The sequence below is a fragment of the Chelonia mydas genome, chromosome 4 (assembly GCF_015237465.2).
Source record: "Chelonia mydas isolate rCheMyd1 chromosome 4, rCheMyd1.pri.v2, whole genome shotgun sequence".
NCBI lineage: Eukaryota > Metazoa > Chordata > Testudines > Cheloniidae > Chelonia > Chelonia mydas.
The window spans coordinates 91,456,189-91,482,726 of NC_057852.1; the positions used below are offsets into that span (position 1 = coordinate 91,456,189).

Here is a 26,538-nt window from a genome sequence, read left to right on the forward strand (position 1 = left end):
ACTAATTAAAAGTACCAAAGAATAATTAAGTAGGACAAATAAATAATTTGACATGTGAATTGGAAGAGGAAAACAGGACTACACATACTGTCATAAAATTCAGGAAAAACTATTGATTCTTTATTGTCTGTAGTTGAACATTTTGGGATATTGCTAAATAAGTAAAAACTATTTCCCCTGCTGATTTTTCCTCTACTGTTACTCTCTCACCTTCTTGTCAACTGTTTGAAGTGGGCCATGCTGATTATCACTACAAAAGTTTATTTTTCTCCTGCTGATGATAGCCCACCTTAATTGATTAGTCTCGTTACAGTTGGTATGGCAACACCCATTTTTTCAGTGTGTGTGTATCTTCCTACTGTATTTTCCACTGCATGCATCCAATGAAGTGGGTTTTAGCCCACGAAAGCTTATGCCCAAATAAATTTGTTAGTCTAAAAGGTGCCTCAAGTACTCCTCCTTTTTTTTTTTTTTTTTTTTAAACTAAAGAATGTTTTCTAAAAAGCGTAATTGGGTTTCTACCTTTGTATGTTAAGCCACAGTAGTATCAGTTCAGGATTATAGCCAAGCAAACTGTAGCTTGTCCTCACTTCTGTTCTTGCAATAAGCAGCTAATTATTTCAGATCTCTAAACAGGCCATCAAACTGGCATTGAGTATCAATTGAGAAGTATTTCAGAGTAGCAGCCATGTTAGTCTGTAGCCACAAAAAGAAAAGGAGTACTTGTGGCACCTTAAAGACTAACAAATTTATTTGAGCAAAAGCTTTCGTGAGCTACAGCTCACTTCATCAAATGCATCCGATGAAGTGAGCTGTAGCTCACGAAAGCTTATGCTCAAATAAATTTGTTAGTCTCTAAGGTGCCACAAGTACTCCTTTTCTAATTGAGAAGTGTAAATTATTGTACTCAAAAGCACAATGAAGCACTTAAAGGCAAAATCCACTATGCAGTCTGTCTTCAAAGGAGACTTTACATCATTGCATATTGTGTGTTGCAGGCTGATAACTTTTGTGCAGTTCTGCACTTGATCTGTTTTCCCGTTAGCATCTGCTTTGCCGTCATAATTAAATAATTGTAGCAATCTTACAAGGATTTTGTGGTTGTTAGTTTTATAGACTTTCTTTTTTTGTTATATTATTATAAAATGTTACCAAAGTTTGTGTCATTTGAGATTTTTAAAATCTTCACCTGTTTCAAGTCTAAATGAACATGAGGGTCTTTAAATTTTTACGAATCGGAACTCTACTGACACATTTTTCTGATCTGGCTAAACACTCTCAAGCATGTTTATAATTTTTGCAGTGCCTTTGTTGGAATAAAGTGGAGGCTAATGTGGATTTGTGATTAGAGGTATTGGGTGTGTGTCGGGGGAGGAATGAATGATTTGGAATAGGACTTCTTACCTTGCCTTCAACAGTGATGTATGAAAATTCAGAGAATTTCAAACAGCTTCTCAGAAAACCGTTACTTCTGTGTTTTTTAGAATGCAGAATAACTTATTTTCTGGAATTCTGTTAAAATGAACCAGTAAATCGGCCTATTACAATTTGACCCAAGATTGTGAACATGGAGTCCAAGCAGAAAATGGCACAATAGATTGTAAAAACTCCTCATTTTAAGGGCGATCTCTCCCTGCTTATTTGTACAGCATCTAACACAGTGGACCCCTGATTATGACTGAGGCCTGCAGATGCCACTGCAGTGTATACTGATATTTTCCAGTCCAATGCTAAGATTTGTGTTTTCTCCAGTGTTCACTATGCTCAGATTTTTTTTCCTCACTGAAAATTATGTTTTGCCTCTAAATAGTATCTCTCACGTAAAGTTCTCAAAGTACCTTAACTATAGTATTTGCTCTCTAGAACTACTGAGCATGGAGGAAGTTTGTCTATTGATGTACTCCAGGCCAGAATGGCAAAGTGTATCTTGTCAACAACAATTGTGTTTTTATTTATAGGGTTTGAAAACAAAAAAACTCCGATTGACTTCAGTGGGAGCAGAACTCGGCTTGTGGTTTTGGTTGTATCTTGCAGTGTTTTGATATTAAATGAGTACATTTTACATCTAGGGAAATTACTATGTGTAGTTTTCTGTTGGTTCCTACTGGTGTTGTTACGAGCTGAAAAAAATTGATAACATTTCCATTAAATATCTTTTCCTCTTTATTCAGGGCTAACATTCTGGATGACAGATGACCTGGTCATTTTTGGACATTAAATGGAAATGTATTTTGTTGTCTTTTGACTTATCAGTCACACAATCTAGAATCTTCTAAAGGAGGATGAGGATAAAAGAAGTGCATGTGTCTTTTTGTTTGTTTGTTGCTTTATACCAGTAGCTTTATGTTTTGGACACTGGCATTCTTATTCAGAAAACTGTTAAAGATGTTGAAATGTCTGATCCTACTAACTTCGGTGAGAATACTTTCAGTAACTCCAGGATTGTTTCAGAGATGAAAGAATGTGAAGCTGTAAAATTGAAATCTGCATTGCTGGACAAAATATATCCTTTATGCAAACATCGTGTACTTGAATCGGTCTCTTAAAAGTAGGAAGTTGTCAAATGTAACTTTTTAAAATTTAATTTTCCATTTCACAAGTTCCTGGATGATGCAGTATTGGTTTAAAATCCTGAATATATATTTTCAATCCCCTTAAGTTGTTTCATAACATGTTTTAATACACAACGTGCATGCTGATTAACTTCTTAATTTTCTGTAAGCACATCTATATTCCTAAAGGACTAGAAACTGAGTTTAGACTCTCGAACTGTATCTACAGCTGGAATTTTCTGAAGTAGTTCTGCCATTGCTCTAATGATGGTGCAGCTTCATGGGTTCTAGCAGCAGCGGTGGTACTAGGCCTTAATTACACTAGACATCTTATTTACTTCTTAAAATTCTTAGCAGTAGAGCTCCAGTGGTAGGAATGCTGTTGTAGACCTGGTGGTTGCTGGCATTTTGATTGCCAGGTTATGCACAACTGCTGTATGTTTAGACAGTGATATGGTGTTTTAGAACACTAGTATGAGAGAGTGCTGTCTAATACCTAGATGTAGTGCATTAGTCTACCAAGTAGGTTACTCCTGTGGGAATTCTATGCCACTGCGCAATGCAGAATTTGTGCAGAATTAATGTTCCCTGAAGAATTTTACTTTTTCCTGCAGCATTTGTGATTTCCACAAAAATGCTTTCTTTTGGTGGAAATGACAAATTTCAGCTTTGTGCGTGACTGGGCCTGTCGGCTGGAGCCCCAGCAGAGCGACACTTCCTGAATCTTTTTTGTTGTCTGTATTGTTACAGACCTACTTGTTGACAGGTATTTTGAAATAAATTACCAATATAATGGAAACTGGAGTGATAATATTGTGGTGTTTTGACAAAAATATGCAGACTTTTAAAATTTGGTGTGCAGAATTTTTAATTTTTTGGTGCAGAATTCCGCCAGGAGTAGTAGGTAATGCTGCTTGCAGGGGAGAGAGGATCAGCGATGCTCTATTTTGGTCTCCCTAATGTATAGTAACACTTTTTTGTTTGACAGGAAATATTAAGAAAATCATTGTCTCCAGATGATGAAAGTTCAACTGGACTTAATGTTTTAATTATTTCCCTTGAGTCATATTTGCATCTTAAGTTTAAAAAACAAACCAATCCTCACATTTTGGGAAGAAGGATCACCTGAACAGTCTTAATTCTGACTTTGCATCACCATCCTTTTGGTTGCAGGGGTAGGGATGTTGAGTAATTCTTATTAGTCCGTGATTTACCTACATTCATTCTTCCCAACAGAAGGGAACTCTAATTGTATAGTGGCAGTTGAAGACTCAAGCCTTAACGCCCTGAGACTTAGCTGTGATTGAGCTAGCATTCTAAAAACAGTGTAGCCATGATGGCATGATTGGTGTATGGGATAGGTCCCTGAGTACATACCTAAGATCTTGGACAGGATTATACTTGGGGCTGCAAGCCTGTGACACCTTAGCTGCCCTTGTACTTTCAGCAGGCAAGCTCAATCAGAGCTAGAGCGGGTATGTCTGATTGAGCTAAAAATGTCACCTTCCAGCTCCAATGCAGACTTACACTTAGACTTTAGTCTTGTGCAGATCCACTTGCAGGTTTGGGGCCTTGCTATCTGGTTTCTTAATAAATGGAATCCTAGCAAAAGTAAACCTTACCCATTATTCCTAAAGAGCTCTAGGTTCAGTATTGCCCTATGCTACTTTTGTTTGGCTCTGGCTCATTCTGCTTATTAGTTCCTAGACGTTCCCCTATGGTTTTTAGAACCCTCCAGGCCTCTATGTTTCAGTGACTTCAGGCTTAAGCATCTAGCCTTCCGAAAACACTTAATAGCACTGTTTCTTATTGAGGTAGGAAAGTCTTGTGGCTAAGGCACTGGTCTGGGACCTGAAAGACACTTATTTTATGAATAGACAAATAAGTACAATTTGTAGCATCTAAGAACCCTGGTCAAGGATAAAGGCCCTGTCATGCTAAATGTTGCATGGAAAAATAACAAGTAGTACTTCCGCTCCTGTTTCAATTCCCACTTCTTCCTTGCACAGGTTATTTTAAGTTCTTTGCCCCAATTCCTCGTCTGAAAAATTGTAACAGTACTTCCTTTTTCTGTCTTGTCAGTTTTAGATTGTAAGCTCTTTAGGGCAGGGACTGTCTTATTATGGGCTTGTAGTGTCTAGAGTGGGGACCTCTAAATTCTACTTCCACACGAAAAAGATGATTAAAATAAGTTCCCAGATCTAACTATACCACTCATCACTTCTCATCTTAAAAAAAAAAAAAAAAAAAAAAAAAGAAGATTCCTTGAAAGGTGAAGACCTTAAGCCCCCTCCCCCCTCTCAAAAGTCGCTCCAGATGTTTTCCTTCGGAAGAAAATAAAGACATTAGAGATTTCAGGTGGCTTTGGCAAAGTTTCCAGGGCAAGTGAGAGTCAAAATTTGTCTGTTGTACACTTACGAAAGATGTGCAAAATTCACTGAGTATCCTTTTAACAGTTAAAATTTCAAAAGATAAACACTCTCTCCATAATGACCTAAGTGGAGGTGAAACTAGTGTAGTGTGTGGGATCTTGTGTGACTGAATTTTGCTAACTTCATGTTCACATTTTATGAATCTTACGTGGTCTCCCAAACTTAATGAACAGACTGAAGCTTCTGGGCTTGGCAGTTGAAAAGATAATGGGTGGTGGTGGAGTTTCGTCATGTTGGATCTCCTTTTTCCTGACTGGGTTGAGAAGAATTGCAATATATGTACACTGTTATATCTTTGAATTACTTTGGTATAAATTCTGGCACCAGACCTCCCTTTTGACCCTTCTGCCTTTCATTCCAACTTGTAGTGTGAGAAATTTCTGCAAAATTATTTTGTGGGTTTGTTCCTGCTCCACTGAAGTTAACTGGAGTTTTACTGTTGACTTCAAAGAGAGCAGGATTAAGCTCTATAATGGGAAGATACTTTAGTGAACACTGTAAAGAGAGGCTGCTCTTGCATGGACTTGCATAAGTCAGTCACACGTTCAGGCAAGATGTGTTGATTCCTAGTGAGTCACTTTTATTTAACCATTGAATCAGTGTTCACAACTAAACGGGCTCTGGATTGTTGCCTGCATTTTCTTGATGCAGTCTTTAAAAGCCTGTATTATACTTCTTTCCCTTCCCTGTGCTCTCATTTTGCACCCTCCCAGAAACTGTGTAACGGACTGTAGTTTGTCCATGGAACTGTCAGCATCACAAGCACAATTCCTAACACTTGAGTGAAATTAGTATCTATTATTGCAGGAAGGCTTTCACAATAGGACACGTCTTGTAAAATGCTCTGAAAAAAGTCAGTATTAGGTTTAATCTTATTTCCTCCACTAGGTTGTTCAACATTAGGGGCTCCCAACCAAGAGTGCCTCCTGTCTGACTCTTACTAACTTTGTTCTGGATGTAGTCCAGGAGAAGTACATCTGTCTTGATAGGATATTTTGATTATGCTGTACAGAAGAAACTCACAAATAGTGGGAACTTAGGGCTTGTCCACGTAAAAAGGTGACCTGCATGAGAAGCCACCTAGGGTGACCAGATGTCCAAATTTTATAGGGACAGTTCCTATATTTGGGGCTTTGTCTTATATAGGTGCCTATCCCTCTCCACCCTCCCCCCCCCCAGATTTTTCACACTTGCTAGCTGAGCACCTTAGAGCCACTGAATGTGTGAATTTAAACTATTGTAAACCCCTTTGTGGACCTCTTATATCTATTTTATGTGTGTGCGTGCTCGGGGGGAGGGAGTGGGGTTTCCATATCAACTTAAAACAGAAAAAAATCCACTCCCACGGTGGAGATAAGCATCCACTCAGAGCTTTGCACCACTTTAACTTTGTCTTTTAAAAAACAAACCAACAATTTAAGTTAAACCAGTGCAGTTTTGCTATGTAGACAAGATGTAAGGATCTGTTCCGGCTGCCACTGGAGTAGAATTTTCCAGTTGTTTTCAGTGGCTTTAGGATCTGGTTCTGACTGCAAGGAAAACAGTGAAGCTAATTCTACATTAAGTGCTATCAAATGTACAAAGTAAACAAACTGAAAAATGGGGAAACTTTATATTTTATCTGAAAGAGCAGTTACAATAACTTTAGGCACAATGTTAGTAGGTAAAAATTGGACAGAAGTCAGATTTAAGATAGTGTCACTTTAATGTTTTATGAAGATGTTCAAAACTTTTTTTTTTTAAAGAAATATGTACTAGTAACAACTTGACTTGTTTTGTTAAAGCATTACATTGTATCTTAGTTTATATAACTTGCTTCTAATGTTGCAAAACCTTAGCTTTCCTCTGGGCAGCCTGCTTCCAATCTTTTTGAAACCTAACTCTTCTGGGTGTAGTTGGCTCTTTCGTTTTTAATTCTGTGCATCTTAACTAGATTTTTATCTTGTGCTCCTGGAAAACACTAATTAGGGAAGCAGAACCAATTTTGTGTGTGTGTGTGTGTATATTTAAAGTAGATCATGTGTCATTGGGAGTGTTTCCCCCCTGGCAAACTGGTTTCCCATTGTTTACCTCTAAGAGGAAACCAGTAAATGCTTGTTGCATCAGAACTCTGATAAAATGGTTCTTTCAGTACAGCTCTGTTTATATGCCTGGAGTCTTTTTTTCATAGAATGAGCAAAAGAAATTCTGCTTATGAGAACTAAATGAACAGGAGATGTAGACTGCTGTTGCATGTTGAGACTTGAATTGTTGAAAGTAGTTAAAATTGCTTGATCTGCCTCCAGGGGAAAATTAATAATTCTCCTAAATATTAGTGTTTGCTATAGTTCGGTAGTATGGAAGGAGAACAAAAAAAGCAAACCCTGCAGGGTAGGCAAGTTGCAACATGAGTGTAACTTACAAGCAAACTTCCACAGTAGGGGAATCTCTTGTTTAAGCTCATGATTTTTGTGGTGCCTCATTAAGGAGGCACAGCTGCAGCCAGCGGGGGAGTGAGGTGGGAGGAAGTTTTGTTTCATGGTCTCTGTGTGTATATAATGTCTTCTGCAGTTTCCACGATATGCTATGCATCCGATGAAGTGAGCTGTAGCTCACGAAAGCTCATGCTCAAATAAACTGGTTAGTCTCTAAGGTGCCACAAGTACTCCTTTTCTTTTTACGAATACAGACTAACACGGCTGTTACTCTGAAACCAGTTAAAATGGTGAATTTGTCATTCTTATAAAGTGATTGGTTCCACAGAGACAGTATAAATATTTCTGAATGGAATTTCTCTCAATAGTGAGAGCTCATATACATGTGTTTGAAACAGAAAAAGTTATCAAGTTTAAATATATATAAAACTCAATAGGTAAACTCTCTTAATATAAAAAAGTATGCCTTTGCTTCATGTATGTACACATTTCCATAAAATATGAAACAGAATCTGACTCTGAGATCTGATCCTTTTAAGCAGTTGGGATCTGGAAAGATCAGTGTCTAATTTTCTGTTCTACGAAAGAGAATTTACTAACTAATTTCTGAATAAAGATTTCTAATTCTGATATCTAAGATCTATGTTTGTTTTATTGTGGCTTTTCATTTTTAAAAAGTTGTGTTTTAAGGTGCTTTGTGAAAAATTCTGGATATTGTTGGCCACTTTCAGTGATTAACTGTCTCTTAATTGCAAACTGCTATGAGAATTGACTAAGCTATTTCCCCTCTCCCCCTTTTTTTCTTTCAGACATTTAAACGTAATTTCTTGGTACTGTACCTGGAGACCTTTTGTCCTTGTTCAGCTGCATACCAAGTGACTCATAGCTGTATACGTCTTTTTGTATCTACTTTCACATCCTTAAAGCACAAGTTGGACTCCTGGAAAGAAATGTCATGATGGATCCGTCTTAAGTGTGGTGCACTAACAATTTATATTGTTGATCAACAATGCCTTCCAAGTGGTAAGACCATATTCAAAAATTATCATATTACAGAACAAAAAATACTTTTAGATGGATTGTCTGAATACTTTTCCCTACTCATGTCCCTGCTACCTGTGCTATTGTACGTGTAACTTCATGCAAGAGCTTCAACTAATACTTCAGATATCGGCTGCTACTTACCTGGCATTAAGAAATTAGTGTAGATAAAACATTGAAAGGGACTATCCCATCTCTCATTACTTTTTTCATGTATGCAAGGGTACCAGTTTAACTAAATCAGTGCAACCCTCTTGTGTAGACACCTGTTTTTGGAAGAGTGCCTTATACAAATTTTAGCTCAAGTTGATTCCTTACTGCTACTGAGGTGTCACAAGGCATCCTTATTGTTACTAATAAGGCACTCTTAATCCGAAATAGTTGTCTACAGAAGGGGGTAGCATTAATATAACTCAATCGGTGTCTAAACTAGTTCTAAATCATCCTTTTTGGATGTTGTGAGTCATTCATTTAATGACTCTGCAATACTGATAGGCTATGTTGCTTTTACTGGTGGCCTTTGAAAACAGGGTTGAGAAATGTTGTTGGACCACAATTGGGAAATCTAGCAGTTCTGTTGCCTCTGCTATAGTGTTTATCCACGGAAACAGGATTATTTTTTCAGTGCTGGTCCCTATGTGCATTCCACGCATTGGATATGCATGTGCACCACACTCATGAGTCTGGAATTTTGTTAGCAAGCAGTCTCCGTTGGTTGTGCATGTGCCTTATATCTCTTTGTGCTCTAAACTGAGGTTATAAAGGAGGATGCAGATTGATGCCTTTCCAGTTCCTTCTTATTACTGTATGGTCTCCGTTGGAATCTTTGGTGTCTTTGGCTCCTCTTCTACTATGTCACTTCTGTAAATATATTGTAAATAATTTTGGTTTTTAGTGTTTAGTATATTGTAAATAGGTCTATCTACCCCACCTCCAAGTAAGCTGGTATTCTGCCCAGCGTTTCTGGATTCAAAAACTGTTTCCTGCCCTCACTGTTTTTCTGTGAGTGATGAACATCAGTACTCCCTCTACTGCCTGGGTGAGGCTCACATCTCCCCCACAAGTTCTGTACCTGGCTGTCAGGAACTGAGATTTAGAAAATATCTGATGAAGACCATGAGACCCCAATCAGATGTGGGCTGCCCCTTTCCCCTACCCCCATCAGTCTGATCAAGCAGGCAGCACCCCTTCAAGCATGAGCTTGGGAATAGAGGCTAAGATTTCTAAAAAGAGGCAGCTTCCTGTGAGAGTAAGGGGCACTCTCATAGTCATAGAGACAAACTGTTTTTGTCAGACTGTCCTGAAGAGGGGATCCTCCCTGGTCCCGTCAAAGTCAGAAAAGCCTGCACAGATGGGCACAAAAGATTTAGGCCCAAGTAAATCTTCTTGGCAAGAGAAAGTGGCACGAAAGGGTATGGATCTGCTGGTTCTGGTTCCAGTTTCAGTGTCTAAGGTAAAGGACAAATATCACTTCCACTGCTAGAGTGGACATGGTGCTTGTAATGACACAGCCCCAGGTGGATCCAACTTCCACTGTGACCAGGGAAGCTCTAGATCCGATAGCTCCACCAATGGACTTTCTCCGCACCCCAAGGCAGTCAAACCTGTGTCTCCCCAGAGGACCCGTTTTTGCATTCCTCATCCTCATTCAGCCATTCTGTAAGGTCAGTCTCTATTCCAGGATGCTGCTGTTCTGGAGGAGGAAGAGGCAGCTATTCTGAGGATGCAGAGTTGTTCTTCCCTCTCACCTGCCAGGCTTGGTATGTGGCCATTGGTACCGTCAGTTTTGGTAGTAATCTAGGATCTAGCCTTTTTCTTCTGCTGAATCAGAAGCTCCCCAAGAGTCTTTGCAATACCAGGCAGAGCCCATCCTGGACCAAAAACCCTAGAAGATCAGGGTTTTGGCCTCTAGCCACATGTGATTGGCCAAGAGACAGGTGATACCCTGTGCCATAGGGTCTTCTCCCTCTGACTGATCCCTTCTGCTGGTTCTACTGTGGGCCATGGATCCCTACCCTAGATACCTGGGTTCCATACATGAACCCTACTTACCATCATTTGGCCAACGTCAGCTGGCCCAGTTGGACTATTCAGAGGAAGAAGACAAACTGTATCTGATTGGTTCCAGTGGCGATTACATGATCTTCACTGGATGGGGTGGTTACTCCATCTTATCTGTCTCCACCTGATGACTTTGGCACTATAAGGAGCACAGGGTGGCATCCAAGCTGCATATTCAGTTTGAGGAAGTTCAGGAGCCTCAACACAGATTGCTGGACAGTTTTGCAGCCTTCCAGTCCCAGTCTGGTGGCCCTCCCTATCAATGAGGCCATCATGGACCCAGCAAAGACTGTGTGACATATTTCCGTTTCTTGTGTTCTCACCCCAAAGATGGTTGAGAAGTGTTGTTTGAGAAGAGTTTTTATTCTTGGTAGAACAAGCAGCCACAGAAAAATCTCAGTAGCAACACCTAAAGCTACTCCTTTGGATGTGTGGTGTGTGTTTTTTTTTTTTTTTTTTTTTAAAGGACAAGCTCCTGGAAGAGGATAGAGCCCTTTTCTGGGCCTCAATTGACGAGGGCAAATAGATGCCAGAATTTCGCTCAAGGCTGCTGTGGATGGTGCAGATGCTGCGTCCAGATAAATGGTTATGGCCGCTGTTGTGAGGAGAGACTCATGATTACAGTCCTCAAGTTTCCTACAAAAGTGTCATGCCATCCAGGATCTGCCCTTTGATATGATCAATCTCTTCCATGAGAAGCCAGATAAATCTCTCCAAATCCTCAAAAATAGTTCTTTACTCTCCAGTCATCTATACCCCTTTCCCCACAAGAAGACATCACAGACAGGTATAGGATAAGACTGCCTCCTCAACTGCCTGCCTTTTTATTATAAGTGTCCTCAGTAAACACCACATCAAAATCAGAGTTTGTAGGCTCAGAAATGCAACTTCTGCAACATCCCCCACATCTCACTCTAACCTCCAGACAGAGAGTTCCTTTTGAGACTGTAAAGATCTATATCCTTTTATTGATGCCATATTATTCCCCTTCTCCAGGTTTTTGGTAGTCCTCTTACACAATTTGCCTGCAACTGGAGGGCCCTAACTACCAACAGATGGGTACTGGAAGTTACTTGTGGAGGCTATCTGATCTTGAGTTTCTGGCAACTCCAACTCCCAAACCACTTTCTGGGTTCCTTTTCAGTGACCACTCTCATGAGGAGATTTCCACTCCAGGAAGTGGATTCCCTTCACTTTTGCAGAGCCATACAAAAGGTTCCACCTCCCTATTGAGGGAAGGGATTCTACTCTTCTTACTACTTGATCGTCAAAAAGAATGGGGGATGGATGCTGATTTTTGACCCGTGGTGACTGAATATATGGATCTGAAAACATATTCCTCATGATCTTTGGCACCAATAATTCCCTCCCTAGAAGAGGGTGTACAGTTCACTGCTCTTGACACGAAAGATGCATCCTTTCTCATAGACATTCACCTATCCCACATGAGGTTCCTCTTCAGTCAAGGCCATTACCAATTCAGAGTCCTTCCGTTGGGACTAGCCACTGTACCCAGGGTCTTTACAGAGGTTTTTTTCAGTAGTGGCAGCTTGGAGGAGGAGAAATGGGAAGGCTGCGAATCCCAATCTTGATGATTGGCTTCTGGCAAGCAGCTCCTCTGATGGAGTCTAGCGGGCAACCTGATTCCTACTCCATCTGCTGCCTTCCCTAGGTGTTTGCATCAACCACGAGAAATGCACAGTGACCTGTTCATGAGGTCTACAAACTTCATAGGACCAACATTAGACTCAACCCACAGCAAGAGCGTATCTACCTTTGGAGGTTCCAGGGTGTTCTTATAAAACTATAAGGTGCCACAGGACACTCTGCCGCTTTTATAAACCAGGTCATTCTCAGACATGTGACTTCAGTTTGAACTTGTCTTTCCTTCCGTGGCCACGTAGTCTTATGCATATATGACGCCATTTGCCAGGCTCTATCTTTGTTGTCTGCAAGCCTGGTTTCTTTCTGTGGGCCCAGAATCAATGACAAGATGGCAAGTCTGTCCAAGGTTTTGGACACTTTTGTCTGACTGACAAAGCTGGAGAAAGTTTGGGAGGGATCGCTTTCCTCACACCAACTCCCAATGCAACTATCGTTATAGATGCCTCTCTCTTAGGTTGGGGCACTCATATGGGAGATCATACAGCACAAAGCATCTGGACCCCTCAGGAGTCTCAAATTCATATGTTTACTAGAACTCAGAGTGGTCCATTGAGCCTGCAGTGTCTTCCCTCCCACTCCTTTAATCCCAACATGTCTGAAATAATATCTGACAAGATGAAAGCTGTCTTCTATATAAGCAAGTAGAGGGGAACAAGAACCCTTCCTGTCTGTATGGAATCAGTCATCCTCTGGAGCTGGTGCATCAGCCATCACATAACTCTTTCAGCAGCATACTTACTTGGATGCAGAGCTCCCTAGTGGACAGTCTCTGCAGACATTTTTTTTTGCAAACCACAAATGGGAGATTCACAATTTGGGTGAAGAGAACCAATAGGTCATGCCTCAGAGATGAACAAGAAATTTCCACTATACTGCTCCAGAGCAGTTCTGGGCAAGGGCTTCATGGGAGATGCCCTCCTCCTATCATGGCTGAGGTATGCTTTCCCTCCTATTTCATTAATACCACAGGTCCTAAGGAAAATGTATCTGGACAGAGCTCAAGTCATCCTTATTGCTCCCAGCTGGCTGAGACAGTTCTGGTTTACAGATATGCTGAAACTCTCTCAGCTCAGCTGCCCATAAACATCATCCCATTTCCGGACCTTTTAACAAAACATAAGGGCTCTTTAATGCATCCCAATCTGGAACCACTGCAGCTGAAAGCCTGGAATTTGGATGGGTATTGGATGAAGAATGCCCAAGTTCCAGAATTGGTTCAATCCATCCTCACCCAAAGCAAGAAAGACACCCTCCTAGGAGTTCTTATTCAGCAAGATGGAGGCATTTCTCCTCTTGAGCTCAGCAACACCAGTTATCTCCAGAATTTGCTAGGATCCCTTCTATCCTGGAAATATTGGCTTACCCTTATGTCTTACGGTGTCTCTCTGTTCTCTGGTTCATTTAATAGCCATCAGTGCTTTTCAGCCTCCAGTGAATAACGGCACAATCTTCGCTCATCCTTTTACAACTAAACTTTTAAAAGGCCGCCTTAATCCTCTCCATCACCATTGGTGAAGATTGTGTCCCAGTGAAAGCTCAATTTTGTTCTTTTGTCTCTGACCAGATCTCCCTTTGAACCTCTAGCCACATGATCTATGGCCCCATTTACCTATGAAAGTGGCTTTTCTAATCACTGTAACATGAGCCTGAAGAGGCAGTGAGTTGGGGGCACTCATGGCTGACTCTCCATATACTATCTTCCATAAAGAAAAGGTCTTGCATGCCCCCACCCAAGATTCATCCCTAAAGTAGTTTGTGTTTCATATGAGTCAAACCATCCACTTGGTGCAATTTTTCCCTAAACCTCATGCCTCAGCTGAAGAGAGGAGAATTCATTCTCTGGATGTTTAAAGGGAACTGGCCTCTTATCTACAAAGAACAGAATTTGTTAGAAAGACACCTCCATATATTTGTTTCTATAGCAGTGAGATTAAGGGGTCAAGCCATATCTGTGCAGACTTCGAAAATGAGTATCTGGTTGTATTATCCTTTGCTGTCGCCTAGCTCCCATCTGTGCGCCCCTCTCTCTCCCCCTGCCCTACTTGCTGGAGTGGGTGAGAGCTCATTCCATGAGAGCACAAGCAACCTTTGCTACATCTCTGAGACATGTACCTCTACTAGAAATTTGTAGGGCAGCTACTTGGAGCTCCATGCACACCTTCACAAGACATTATGCCTTGGTTCAATCTTGAACTGCAGATACAGCTGTGGAGACAGCAGTATTACAATCAGCTATCACTTCTGCGTCCTCACACCCACCTCCTGTTTTGACCACTGTTTGGTAAACTCCAATATGTGGAACACACTTTGTAACCATCGCTCTAAAAAGAAATGGAGGTTACTTACCTGTCACTGGAGGCTCTTTGAGATGTGTGGTCCATATCCATATTCAGCTACCCACCCTCTGTCCCTTCTGCTGCGTATCAACTGGATTTGTGGTAAGAATAGGAACTCGAGAGGTGTCAATCCGCACTGCCCTTTATCTCCTCGGTTTGGAGCATGAATAGAGTTACGGCACATATGCAGACCAATGGACACTGCTTTCTTAAAAAAAAAAAACAAACAAACTTGACTCATACGCATGCTGCACATGCGTATCTCATTTGTGGAATATGGATAGGAACCACATGCCTCCAAAGACCATCCAGTTATAGGTGAGTAACCTACGCTTTCTGTCTTCAGTGACTTAAATATCCTATGATGTCAGAAAATCGTGCTTAGAACTGGATCCCATTGCCTACTCTGTTACTACAGTACGTTATATTGCAGTGCAATTTTTGTTTTTTAAACAGGAGAAGTATACTACCATATGGAATTCATTCCAATCTGTATTGTTGGTACCAATAGTAAATAATGCCTCAGTGTACTTTACTCCCAAAACTTGCTTTGGACACTGGTCTTCATTCCTCATCTGGTGATGAAGTTTTGACCCTTGTATCTTCCCTCTCAAACCTGCTACCTGCTGGATTACTGACTCATTTTCAGAGTAGTGAATTCAGAGGTATAAAATATGATGGTAGAACTTGCTACCTCTTGTCTAGAATCATAGAAATGTAGGACTAGAAAGGACCTTGATAGGTCATCTAGTTCAGTCCTATGTATTGGGGGAGAACTATATATTGTCTAGATTCTAGACCATCCCTAACAGGTGTTCGTCTTACCTGTTCTTAAAAACTTCCAATGACCTGAGATTCTACAACCTCCCTAGGTAACTTATTCCAGTATTTAATTACCCTTCCAGTTTGGAAGGCTCTTCCCCCCACCCCCCCCCCAATATCTAACCTAAATCTCCCTTGCTGCAATTTAAGCCTATTACTTCTTATCTTGTTCTCAGTGGATAAGGAGAACAATTTATCACCCTCCTCTTTCTAACAACCTTTTATGTACTTGCAGACTGTTATCAAGTCCCCTTCCAGTCATATATTCTCTAGACTAAATAAACACATTTTTAACAGGATTGTATCCAAAAATTCTCTCAAGCATGGGTACCTCTGTTGTACTTCTCCTTTAGCACTTCTAGCATGGGAATGAAAGTTTCAGATCCCTTTCTTTTTGAAGCCACATAGATACCAAGATGATAAATGTCTGACATATCATAGCTGGGTAGAAACCTTCTCCAAACATATGCGCAAAGATCACTGTGCAGAGCTAAGAAGCATGTTGCTTTGGTGGCTAAATTTTAGTCTTTATTAAACTGCCAAATCTGAGATCTCTAACTTGTTTTGCTACTAACTGCACCAATGAAAGAAAATCATACGAATGAGTGGTAGAGTGGATTGGATAATGTAGTTCCCCATCAAAGGATTTGCTCAGAGTTAAGGATATCAGATTTTCTATAGTATGACAGTGCTGCAACACTGTTGACAACACAAGCAAATTCTGCAGGCAGTGAACTGGTGGAGCATCAAGTTTTCTGTTTTGAGCACTAAAACCATGTTTAAAAATAACTTTAGACACAAATGTATACAGGAACACTGGGGTGTACTGATTAAAGAAATATACATGTTAATAAAAAGCAGAATAGGCTAGCTGTTGTATGAAATATTCAAATATTTAGGTAAGAAATAGATCTGACTTTAGATATTTATCTTTTCATAGGCAGCACGTCTATTTATCTGATTCTGTGTGTTCCTGAGGAGAGAAAACTGGTAACACACATTGTCTCACTAAAAAAAATCACTTAAAATGTCAACAGCAAACATTTAGGTTAGTTCTCCTTTGGGTGACTGTGCACATATATATATTCCACTACAGGTGTATGAGCTCCCAGTCCACTCAGGTCAGACACTTTTGCCAGTAGTACTACTAGGCAGCGCAGGTGCCCATACTCTCCTTGTGCTCTCGGATGGGGGCATGAAAGGGGCGTGTCCTCCCCCTCACTCTCAGTTCCTTCTCACTGGTTGTGGCTAGAGTTGAAGCTCCCTGTAGCATTTGCTTCGGTTAGCCAGCATCTTTTAGCTTTGAGCATTTATAGTTGTTGCTGTTAGTAGTTTGCTTAGTTAGTTATGGTTTAGTAGTTACTTGGGAATTTTTCCATATTAAAATCATCCAAGAGCTAAGCAGTGTGCTATGTGCAGGGCTGCTCTCGCCATCACAGATAGGAACAAGAGCTGCTTGATTTCTCGTGGTAAGGGACAAATGCCCGACCTGTACCTCTTGCCCCACCAGGACTAGAAGACAGAGGGATTTTTGTCTTAAAGTTCACCTCAGGAAAGAGGTGATGTGTCCTGCATTGGAGCTGAGCCCCAACTGTGAGGCAAGGGACTTAGAGGGGCGCTCCTTGTTGTTTCTAACTGCTTTTGATTCGAAGCACAAGTTTGTTGACAAATGTCACGCTTCACTGTCAGCCTTGTCGATGCAGATATTCTGTGCTGACATGAGCATGAAGTATAGGTATTCTCCCTGGAAGTCTTCTGGTAAGGCCTCTAGTACTGCCGGTCTCATCTGAGACCGCACCAATGACTCTGGTTCATTCAGGGCGGTTCGGACTGGTGTCTTCACCTGTCCTCCTTCCTCCTTTCATCTGATTCGGTCTACTTCTGCACTGTTGGCATTGTTACACATACCCGTGGTGCCCCTTCTCCCGCAGGGCTTCTTGTCAATAAAGGATCTTCTTTGCCTTTCTGTAATGGACTCTCCTTTGCTGCAACCAACACCAATGTTCTCTGCTCCACTGATACATCTGGGCACTGTCGATGCACTCGGGCATCGGCGCTGTCAGTTCCATCTCAGAATTCTCTTTGACCTGTTGTTCTGGCACCAGTCACTTGCATGGGTTCCAATCACCCCAGTCTTCTCTTTCCTTGAAGCCCAATGTGTCTTCTATACCTAGACCACGTACATCCCCACTGGGGACTGCTCCTCCCTATTTTGAAGAGACTTGTATTTCTTCTTCAGACTCTGAAAGGGATGAACTTGTTTCACCTTTGAGATCTTTTAGACCACCTTATATGGCTTCTACAACTAGGAAACCTAAAGGCCAGAAATGGTTTTCCTATCGGGAAGCTCCATCATGGTGTCTCCTGCCATAGATTGCTCAGACTATGTCTCTTCCTCTGATTTTACTGATCTTGGGGTACTCTGAGAGACCCTGAATCTCCACCATGGTCACTCTCTAGGAGGAAGTCTCATCCAGCGCAGGAAACCTCTGCTCAGGACCCTGGACCCCATGGAGGAGAGGAGAATTAGTAGAAGAACCCTTAGATGTTCTCCATATTTCTTCATCTTCACCAGATGCTGACATCCTCCAGAGGATTTCAAAAATTTTCAGGATCTCATGAGGAGAGTAACTACTTCTCTAGGAGTGCAGGCAGAGCTTGTGCCAAAGAATCCCCACACCCTCCTTGATTATTTTACTGTCCCAAGAAGAGTTGCCATTTCTATCAATGAAGTCTTTCTGGAGCCAGCAAAAAATCTCTGGCAGACCTCTGCCTCTATACGTCCTATGGCCAAGTGAGTGGATAGCTGAAATCGTGTTGCTCAATAAGATTTTGACTATTTTATTTTTAAATGCATCCTGCGCCTGATTCCTTGGTGGTCATAACCACTAATGAGTGGTCTCATCCATCCTGTCCTAAAGCCTGTTACAGGGATAAGGAATTAAAGAGGCTAGATTTATACAGCTGAAAGGCTTATTCCACCACTGCTCTCCTGACAACAATGTGAGAGTTGCCTCTTCTTTTTCCCCATCAGTTTAAATTCCATGAGCTTGGGGACAGAATGACAGACTTTAAAAATGCTTTCTGTTTCAGTGGAAGAAATCTGATGTGGGTTCTTCTACAAACATTATGACCCTCCCTCCTTTGGAAGTGCTGTTACAATGTGCAAAGACAGCTTGTGCTACTCCTCAATTCAGCCGGTCTACGTCAAAAGAAACTGTCAAGACACTGTACTGGCTGCCTCATGAAGGATTTTCATTCTTCCACACTTCTCATGCTCCTAGTTTGCTGGTGGTGGTTGTAGCAGTATTGAGTTCAAAAACAGGCCAAGTTCACTGCATGTGACAAGGAAGGCATAAGGTGCATACTTTGGGCAGTAGGAGGTTTCTCTTCTGTATCACCTAAGCATCAGTAACTCTGAGTCTGTAATGTCCAGGTACCAGTACCATCTATGGGAGAAAATGGCTATATTCGCTGTGGCCCTCACTGATGACCGAAGAAAGTTAACTAGGTTCTGATAGCAGAGGGACTGTTTAGTGGCCAAGCATAATCTGAGATTATCATTTGACTCCTCTGATGTTGTACCATCAGCCATAACCTTGAGACAGCACACATGACTCAGATCATCTGATCTTCTACCAGAAACTAAGACGAAGGTGGTGCCTTTCAAGGGTGATTATTTGTTTAGTGTGAGAAATGAAAAGGTCCTAGGGGGGAAAAATGTGACCACCAGGTGAACAGACAGATCCCTAGTGGTCTACCAACCCGCAAGAAGGCCTTGGGTGTCAGATTTTAGACAGTATAGATAGCAGTGCTTGTCCTCATCTTTGTATTTCTCACAGTGATGCCAGTACCAGCATCACAACCTCATCTTGTGCAGCAACAATGGATGAAGAACTTTAAACCCATTATAAAGGGCAAACAAACACCTTCTTTGTCTTCTGCCTTAAACCTCAAGTTTTGATGCGTGGCTCAAGTGCTTCTGACCAACTTAGAATCCCTCCTTTTTTGGAAACATTTTGCCCCTCATTCAGTACCTGAAGTAGCATCACCCCAGACAAATGGATTCTGGAAATTAGTTCAAAGGGGTTATTCTCTGCAATTTGAATCCTTCCCTCTTTCCAACCTGCCCTCCATCCCTATTAAGGATCCTGCTCAGGAAAACCTACTGAAATCAGAGGTTTACTCACTCCTGGACGTGGAAGGGTATACAAGTGGTACCAAGGGAACTGGAGGTAAAAGTTTTTTTATTCCAGGTACTTTCTGATCTTGAAAATAGATGGAAGTCTCAGTTGCATATTTAGATGAGGGAAATCCATTGAATCAATGTGGACAATCTCTGAAAGAAAGAATTTACCTTACAGTAACTGTGGCTATTTGAGATGTGTTTTCCACATGGGTTCCACTATCTGCCCTCCTTTCCTACTACTAGTCCTAATCCTCTGGGATTCTGTATTTGCAACGGATCTGTCTGACTGTTTGGGCCCACTCTGGGATCTGACTGGTTGGGCCCACTCTGCCTTTAATGCTCCCTGGTGGGGGGGGGGGGGGGGCATAAGGACATCTAGGGCACAGACATGGCCCCAACAAACACTGCTGGCCAGAATAATTTAATTTTATGCACATGCACCTCTGGTGGAATCCATGTGGACACTCTAGGAACCACAACTACAGTAAGGTAAGTGTCCATTCTTTTCACTGTATCTCAGGGCTATATCACAGGCTAATACAGATTCTAATTTATGTGGTGGATCCATCTTTTTGATAACTATACCTATAAATTGCCAGTGGCTTAGTTGTGGCTATTTGGTTGTTGGCTTTCTGGAATGCAAAAAACAGTGCATCGAACAAAAAATCTGGATTGCAAAAAACAGTGCATCGAACAAAAAATCTTAGTTGTGCTTGTCTCTCTCACATACAGAAGTTGTTTAGGTAATATCTTTTTTATTGGACCAATTAGAGACACAAGGCGGGTAAGGTAAGACATTTTGAATTTTTAATGACAATACAGTATTGTTGGTTTGCTGAATCATGTAATCAGGATTCCAACAATATCTCATGCTTGTTGAATTGGAAGGATTTTATTACAACAAATTCCTTTGAACCAATTTTTTTCTGCTGAAAAATTGCTTAGAACTTCATAGGACTTATACTAAGGTTGCCTGGATAACTTTTGAATTATTATAAAATTTAAAATTTGAATGTATGAGTTCCATGTACTCTTGACTTCGGGTTGCAGAGCTTACATTATCTGCCAACAATTTTACATGTGTACTGGTGAAGACTGTAACTCTGTAAGCCAAATATGTGTAGTTAAAGAAAAAAATATTGCTATTGCGTGTTCTCAATACATATATTTTTCAAACCCCGCCCTTATACGTGCCATAATTTTGCAGTTTTATGTATAATTCTACTGAGAGTTAGTAATTTAATAAAATGGTTGATGCAGTTAATGTGTACAGTCCTATAAATGGGTATAACATGTTCCAGATAAGTAGCCTCACCACATTTTACTATTTCTAGAGCCTTGAACTTCATGCAGTCTCTTATACCTGTGCAAGGTGTGCACAAGAGGCTTCTTGTTCAGAATAGTAACATTTGTTTCTGTATTCACTTAGCACAGGAATACATTTCTACAGAAGGTGCAAGTCAGTGGAGAGTTGAACCCAAAGTCCCTAACCCAGGTATAATATTTTTAAAAGTTCTCTAAACTGGATTACCTGGTACTACACTGAACCACTCTGTAGTAGCCCTGCAGTTACAACTGATCCTTGTCCCTTACTCCCCTGGTTGGTTGGGCACTGATTAAAGTGTGTTAGGGAAGGAGCAAGGTAAAAAAAAAGTTTGCTTTTGGGATTCAGATGAGAAGATATTCTGTGTAAACAAACAAATTAACTTCAAAATGTTCTTGCTTTGTAGGTGGGTTTTTTTCATACTTTTCATGTTTATATTGTACCTTTTTCACCTGAAGATCTTAACATAGTTGGAAAACTTTTTCATAATTATCCTCTTCCAGATGGGGAAAAACTGAGGTACAGAGAAATTACATGTCTTGCTGAGGCTGCCACAAGCCCTGTGGCAATCAGGAATAGAACTCAGTCTTTGTGTTTGATCAGCTTGAACAGTGGTTTTCAACCCATGGTCCCTGGACCCCTAGCGGTCCATAGACTATGTCTAAGATTTCCAAAGAAGTCCACACCTCGAATCAAAATTTTTAGGGGTCCACAAATGAAAAAAGGTTGAAAACCAACCTTCGCAGCAGTAGGGCCCCAGAAGTAGAGATTTTGTCATGGATATTTTTGGTAAACGTCATGGCTAGGTCACGGGCTATGAATTTTTATTTGTTGCCCATGACCTGTCTATGACTTTTACCAGAAATGCCTGTATCTAAATCTTAGCTTGCTTATAATCTGTTTGATCTATGAGAAATTTCATTTAGATGCCTCACATCATTCAGCACTGAAAGCAACGAAGAATTTTGTTTAAAGTCCTATAACATTCTTTTGTAAATGCAATCTCAAAATAATCCGTTTCCTGATCAAAGATCCAGGGTTTTGGTGGTTTTTGTTTTGTTTTTTGTTTTGTTTCTGTTTTTAGCTGTGTCTTTTAAGCACTGTGCTTAATTGACCAGTAGAGGTCAGCCTCTGAAACTTTTTATATAGGGGAGATATACATTGCACATGTACAGCTTTTGTTACTGTTTTTCATCTAAAGTAGTTTACTTTATGGCACAAATGTATGTGCTGCTGCTTTTTCCTATGTATCTTAAAAATTAGTATTAATGTGGCTTTGTTGGTTTCATGTCATAATGAAACGTATTTTTTTTTTTCTGTTAGCTTTCATAAGTTGAAAGATTCCTTTGCTCCGAAGCTTTCCAGAATGGTTTATGCTAAGAAGCTTCCTGATCCCAACATATTTACTTAGTTTTAGCCTAATATTTCCTCAACTTTTTTCTTCTTTCCGTTTTACTGTAACTTCTCCTTCCTCACTGACTGCTTAATGTAAAAGATTTGCTTCATAACTGGAGAACTAGTGACTATCTTCCTTTTGTATCTTATGATGATGCTGCCCCACAGATCAGCGTCCCCAGTAGGCCATGTGGAAGAACTGTAGGTGTTCTCCTTTCCGATGGTTTCATCCATTAGGGTCATATCTTGGTTTTCTCCCTGCTGCCCTGTTATTTCACTAAAACCTATTAAAGAGTAAAACAGTTATTATTCAGGTTTAGCTGTTTACTGTAGATGGAATACACTGTTTTTTATAGACTGAGACATTCTAAATATTCCCTTTGCCACCTACTCCTAGGCAAAGGGAAACACTGGTATTCTTGTGTTACACGCTACTTTTTACAGCTCTGAATATACTTTTTTCTTAAGCAGAACAAAACTAACATCTTAACAAAAACACATGATACCTTTTTAAAAGGTACTAAATAAATACATCTAGTGTATTTTTTTCCAAATAGATTCATTACTATTAAAACCATAATCTGTGAAGTGTAATGACAATACTTACTTAAAGTTAAAGGTTGCAACAGAGGTTGTAGTGTAAATTCTATTGTGTGATGTTATAGGATGTAAATTTTTAGGACAGGGACTGTGTGAAGAGCCTCTAGTATGCTATGAATGATACCATAATATAAAAAATATATAAAAAGCTAAAAATAGAATGTCATAATAAAATTAGTGATTTGGTTATGAACACTATACTGCTGGTAGAGGTAAAATGGGGAGATTGAGGAAACTGCTATTGACTGTAGTGCCATCCCCGGTACTGACAGCCAGTTGCGACCTGACGTGGTAGTCACTGACGAGACCCAGAAAAAGATCATCCTCGTCAACATCACGGTCTCCTTAGAGAACAGGACCCCGGCCTTCTGCGAAACCCGAGCTCGTAAGCTGGAAAAATACGCTCCCCTGGCCGACACCCTGAGAACGAAGGGCTACGAGGTGCAGAGGGATGCCCTGATGGTCAGCGCTTGGGACCCCTGCAACGAGCGTGTGCTGCGGACCTATGGGATCGGTCGACGCTACGTATGGCTCATGCAGCGCTTCATGGTCTCGGACACCATCCGATAGTCCAGGGACATCTACATCGAACACATCACCAGCCACCGACAGTACCAGGAGGTGTGAGCCGGTACGACATCGTGCATCAACTATGGGAAAGGGACTGAGAGACTTTTTCCATTGGACCATATGAACTGGAACCATAAACTCACTGAACACTAAATCCCACCAAATGAGGGTAGATCCATCCTCATCATCGTATCCACTCATTTTACTCCACACCTGAACATAGCCATTATATGGACAACATACCCCCATATCTTAATGTCTGTACTTTGACCCGTTAAACTTTTACCCCCAATTGGGGAGATTGCAGATTACGGATTCCTTACGCCACCCGTTCCTAAACCGAATTTCGCACCCCTTGATAATCTGTACCTTATTCCCTGATCACCAGAAACTTCTATGCTTAAACTCTGTACCGTTTTCTTTTTACTTCAACATTATCTTAATAAAATATGAACTTGACATTGTTTTAGTTTTTCACTATATTAATTAGTAACACATTTCATTGATCACCAAATATATTTAAGATCAATTTCTCTGAGTAGTAAGACATAAGATTGCCTTTTTTTTTTTTTTTTTGACCACATATGCCTTTATTCTATTAATGAGTATTAACCTAGGATAAATGAAACTAAAATTTCCCCCCTTAAATTCCTGAGTGGGAAACTTGCATATTTCTTTCAGTTGGTCTAGCATCCTGACTGTAGCTGCAGTTCCTGCTAAAAATGTAAAATCAGCACAGTGTTGATAAATCTGACTACACATAGAAAACATTGTCTTATCAGCACAAAAATCTAGATTTTACACAGGTGAGGCTTGATTGAGAACATTGTTACAGCTCAGTACCATTTATAAAGCACTTTTTTAGCAGATGGTATACTGTAATCTGTAATTACAATTGTCAGCATACGTCTCCTCTTCCAGCTCTCTACATTTGAAATTAAGGACTAGGTTAAAAAGAATTATGGGAAATAATTAAAATTGGGGACAGTCTGTCAAAAAAGCTAAATAAATATTTAATCTTTTCAAATGAAAGGTTCAAATAAACCTTCTAAGAATGTTTTTAATTATATTTGAGATTTTGAATGAAGAGGCAAGCACCAATATTTAAGGATAAATCTTTCCTGATAAAGAGAAATGGGGACTTTCCTGATAAAGAGAAATGGAATGGGGACTTTCTTCTCATGTATTTGTATATTGCTTAGCATTCTATAGTCCTGATCTTCATTTGAGGCCTCTTGAGTGCTGCTTCAGTACATAATGTGGGCTCTGTGACAAGAAAAAATGACTGCAATTACATTATTTGGATGGAAGACACACAAACATTTGGTTTAGCTGCTTTATATACAAGTTTATACAAAAACTTATTCTATGATAGCTTTTTATGAAAGTAAACATTTTGAGATCATGAATGCAGTCACAAAAAATATTCTGAAGGAAGATCTAGCATTGGCTGTGCCCTTGCTACTAATGCTTTTTGTGATGAGAGCTTTTAGTGTGATTAAGAAACAACATAGGTAGATTATTAAAATTATACCATCTGGAGCAGTGGTTCTCAACCTAATTACCATTGTGGGCCACACATGTGACCCATAATGTGTTATGTGGGCTGCATCCAATACTACCTCAATGGCCCTGAGGATGTCACATGGGCTGCAGCTCTGTGCTGACTGCTCAAGCTGCCCACGGGCCACAGGTTGAGAACCACTGGTCTGGAGTAAGTTCTTTTAAATTATCACAAACTGTGGGCTTTCCCTCTTCTTCTTGTAATCAACTGGAGGCAGTCAAAAGCTTTTCTGCTACGGAAGGATAACCAAGGCCTCCAGAGTAGATCAGTGGCAATCTCCAGACTTCTTTCAGAAAATCTAATTATCTCCTTATTAAGAATGTTTGTTTAAAAATTTATTGTACCAAAAATGTCCCATTTTAGTTAAGACTAGCACTTTTTTGGCAAAGAAGTTCCGAGATAGCTAGATGGGCTTTCACACATGCAGGGGCATGCATTCTCCCTCCTTCTCTCCGCCTTCTCTTGTTTTTTTCCTTATTGTCGGGAGTGAATGTGGCCATTGGTTTCTCTTGCCTGTGGCAAGGAAAGAGAGTTATGAGAGGGTAGATCTTGCCACTCAGCACGCCAAAGGAAGATTGTAATGACCACCCACCTGATGAGTGTTTTATCCCTCCCCATCCAGTTGCCAAATATTTACTAAAAAGAAAAGGAGTACTTGTGGCACCTTAGAGACTAACCAATTTATTTGAGCAAAAGCTTTCGTGAGCTACAGCTCACTTCATCAGATGCATCCGATGAAGTGAGCTGTAGCTCACAAAAGCTTATGCTCAAATAAATTGGTTAGTCTCTAAGGTGCCACAAGTCCTCCTTTTCTTTTTGCGAATACAGACTAACACGGCTGCTACCCTGAAACCTGTCAAATATTTACTGTGATTAACCACATGACAACCTCCCTCCTCACCCCTTCTGGTTGTATTTTTTTGGCAATATATGTATTTTCTTACTTCATCAGTTGAGGGTCTGAAGGCTGGATCGTAACTGACTTAACGCATCTGGAAAAATGACCAGCTACTTACTCTGGCTGAGCAGTTGTAGGCTTAAAATAAAAATGTTACTGTGGGTAGTTTTTAGATAAGAACAAGTGGTCACTTGCAAGACAGAGAATGAAGAATTGTATGAAATTATATATACATAATCTGTACTGTTGCAGTGCCCAGAGAGTTCAGTTCGGTTTTGGGTCCCCCATTATGCTACATGGTGTATAAACGCGTATGAAAAGAAGTCCCTGTCCTGAATTACTATCCAAAAATAAAAATAGTTGACTTTTCTGTAATAAGTGCATATGCTGTTAATATGTTAACTTTATTATACAAATCTGTTTCATTATCCATAGTAACAAATGTTCTAAGGGAAAACAGAAAGATGCAGACAACTTTTAACTGTGATTTTTGAATATACTGTACTTTATAGGATTATAAGCAGGAGGAATTACTTGGCCTGATACTAATAGACTCTTGATGACATACTACTTTATAACATCTAGTATGGTCGGGGTGTGTGTGTATTAAATAAGTGGATCGATGGCAATGTAAACATACTTAACTTTTTTCACTTGCAAGTACCCCAATCATTT

General features: G+C 40.4%; 1 protein-coding gene across 2 annotated transcripts in view; it reads left to right on the plus strand.

Annotated features, from left to right (window-relative positions):
* Nucleotides 1-26,538, plus strand: part of FRYL (FRY like transcription coactivator) — a 387,869-nt gene that overhangs the window by 16,431 nt on the left and 344,900 nt on the right. For both annotated transcript variants that reach the window (XM_037897819.2, XM_037897820.2), the window contains exon 2: nt 8,208-8,421. The gene's annotated coding sequence lies outside the window, so the exon portion shown is untranslated. The remainder of the gene's footprint in view (nt 1-8,207; nt 8,422-26,538) is intronic.